A 3,267-nucleotide genomic window follows, 5' to 3' on the forward strand; every position below is an offset into this window, starting at 1 on the left:
GTGGCTTTCCCATCCACCCCTGCCCCAGGGCAGCGGGACATCAGGAAAAGCACACTGAAGCTCGTGTGGACCTCTCTGAACTCTTGAGAGCTGGGCCTGTGGCTCAGGTCCAAAAGCTGAGGGCCAAACAGAAGCCCCAGGCCACATGTCAGCTCTTGTCAGTCTCAACCAAGGCGGGAGGCACAATCTACCAGTGACCGCTGTCACCTGGGACTTCTGTTTATAACAATGCACACAGATCTCGAAGTATCTGCAGGTCTTAGTTTGGAAGCTCCTGAGTCCTTTCCTCCTTTCCTTACAATGCAGGCCCCAAAAATCAGAGAAGCAGAGGACCGCAAAGCCTTCATTTAACACGGCAGGGCAACATTCCCGAGCTACGGCCCCTGCTTCTCCCATCGGACTCCACTAGGATGTTGGTCAGCCCTCTCTCTGATCAGTGCTGCGGTGGGCGTGGGGAGGAGGAGGATGTCCGATGAACACTGACGGAAGGAAGAATTCTGGAAGGAGACAACTCCATTTCTCATCTTCTTTGAGCTCTGGAATGCTTGCTGTGCTCTCGGGCTGGGGGAGCCCTGGCTGAGTGAATGATGGGGCAGAAGAGCAGGTGGCAGGGTGGAGGAGCCCTCGTGGGTAGGTGGATCTGGGAGGTCAAAGGAACAGATAGATAACTGAAGCAGAAAATGTGTTTCCTGGATCCTGAGAACCAAACATAAAGAACACGTATTTGGCATGTAACTGTGTATGGCCTACATGTCGGGGAATTGAGCTGAATTCAGAGCCCATCTTTGGATATTGGACATGGTAGTGCACACCCGTAATCCCAGCACACAGGAGGCTGAGGCAGGAGGATCACCATGAGTTCAAGGCCATCCTGGGGTACATAGTGAGTTCAAGGCCAGCCTGAACTACATAGAGAGATCTTGTATAAAAAACAAACAAAAGACCAAACCAACCAATCAAACAAACAGACAAAGCCCATCACTGGGAGTTATGAGACCTAGTGGCACAGAGCCCTCCAAGACAGAATAGACGGGGTGGTGTGCGACCTCAGGGGATCAGAGGATACCGGAAGTGGCCATTAGGATTCAGGCAACTTGAATTACTGTGTACCCAACGGAATGTTTGCAGATGCCTTCCCGGGGGTTCCCCATGCACTGTTGCCAAGCAGACGCCTCCATGTTGCTCTCTGGGATTGTTCTGGTCTCGCCCGCCTCCAGGAATGTGCTCACACCGATTTCCCTCTTCTGACAGCTAACGAGTCAGAGTTTACAAGGAAGGACCAGCTTTTGGGTTACCCTGGTTCTTCCATTAAGCTATGAATGGCTGCTCCTTGACCCAGAACCACGGGTTGGAAAGAACGTGAAGATTATCTCCAAGTAGGGCCCTTTTGGACCCAAAACCCAAAGTCCAGGAGAACAGGTGACTTTTCAAGGTCACATGGCAGGTGGGGACCCTGACCCTCTGAATTTCATCCAAAGTTACGAATCTGCAGCTTGGTCTTCCCCACCCACCCAGCGGCCCCTGGGCCCACCATTCCCTTGGGACTGTCTGCCCCTGTGAGGTTTCACATGTCTCTGCCCCTGCGCTCAGTGGAGGCGGGAGGGAGGTCCTGGGGAGTCCCTCTTCCAGCCCCCGCCCTCTGAGCCTGTGCTGCCAGGTCTGGCTCCCCAGTCTCCCTTCTTCTGTGCTCAACCAGGTGAGAGTCCGGGAGGAGCAGGGAGAACCCGGACTGAGACAGGGGAGGGGAAGAGGGGCTGGGAGTGGACAGTGACCTAGCACCCGCGGCATACCAGGTCCTCAGCGATTCTCACAGCCCTGCCACACAGCGCCTGTGAGCCCCACGCTACAGATGAAAACCCTGAGCCCTGAGGAAGTGTCTCAGGCAGCTGGGCAGGATTAGAACCCAAAGCCCTCACTGGGTCATGAGGTACTAAAAACTGTGCTGCGTTGCAATGCTGCCAGGTATCCTCAAGAGCCACCCAGGAGGAGCCGGAACTCTTCTCCCAAAGGCCCAAATCAGCAAGGCCAAGAGTGACAAAGACAAATGCAAAGTCCTGCGCTGCATTTCCAAAAGTCACTTGTGCATGTGCAGAGTGGGATCCTGGGCAGTGGATTCAACAGAATGAATACTGTCGCCAGTCCTTATCCTGCTGCAGCCCTGCCCCATTTTCTTTTTCTTTTTTTATTTTTGGTTTGTCTTTTTGAAACAGGGTCTCACTATGCAGTTCAGGCTCATCTTGAGGTCACTTTGTAATCCAGGCTGGTCTCGAACTTGCAATGATCCTCCTGCCTCAGCCTCCCAAGTGGCCTCATTTTCCACAGCACTTGCAGTTCGTGGTGCTCCTTCGCTGCCCCGTGTTAGGTTCTGAGTGACCATAAACAAGCACCGTCTTAGAAAGGGTGGGGGTCAACGCTGTGGCTGTGAGCAGGGCTGTAGCTGCTCACAAGCTGATTCTTTCAGTGGCCTTGTGTAATATGAACAGATTTTGAGTGCAGCCACTACACCAAGTATAGGACATGCTGCTTCACATTTAATGCCCCAACAACCCTATAGGGCTGTGACTTACTCTATTTTACAGCTCAGAGAGCCAAGAAATAAAAAAAAAAAAGTTGGCCCAGGTCGCACAGCAAATAAGTAGCAGAATTCAGGCTAAGGACTGAGAAATAGCAAGACAAATGTCATTCTGAGCATTTCAGCCCCCTTCAGAGGCCCATGCCTGCTGCTGTAGACCATAGTTAAGGCAGACGTTGAAACACAGAGGAAGCGTCGGGGGTATAGGATGGCGGCACAAGCGCCTGCCTCACAAGCTGAAGGTCCTGAGTTCGATTCCTGTACTAGACAAACACACAAAACAAAAAAAGAAACACAGAGGAATGAGGGATTCCATCACCGTATGGGCTGTCTGGAGGACCTGAAAATATTTATTCCTGAAAAGAAAGCTGTCCAAGGACATACAATTGCTCTTTTCAAAGGCAGAAAGTTTCTCTCCTTAGAATTTGAGTTCAACGTTCGCCAACCTGCCACCAACTGCTGTCGCCACCTACTGGTGGGAGGTAGCATTGTCGCGCTGAGATGGGCCACTTAACTGAGAGCCAAGTTTGAATTCAATCTGCATACACACAAGCGCTCTGAAACCCGCCAGGGGGGAATCAGCCCTCTGTCAGGTGACTGGCGGAACCCAAGCCCCACGTCTTAGTACATCAAGGGCTTTCCTTTTCATGGTAATACAGAAAGATATTTCATTATCAAGCTTTTTGAGAATATTT

General features: G+C 51.8%; 1 protein-coding gene across 2 annotated transcripts in view; it reads left to right on the plus strand.

Annotated features, from left to right (window-relative positions):
- Ncmap (noncompact myelin associated protein) overlaps window positions 1–3,267 on the plus strand; it is a 45,562-nt gene that overhangs the window by 23,374 nt on the left and 18,921 nt on the right. The window lies entirely within an intron of this gene.

This window comes from Chinchilla lanigera, unplaced genomic scaffold, assembly GCF_000276665.1.
Source record: "Chinchilla lanigera isolate Chin_1 unplaced genomic scaffold, ChiLan1.0 scaffold00051, whole genome shotgun sequence".
In the NCBI taxonomy this organism is placed as follows: domain Eukaryota; kingdom Metazoa; phylum Chordata; class Mammalia; order Rodentia; family Chinchillidae; genus Chinchilla; species Chinchilla lanigera.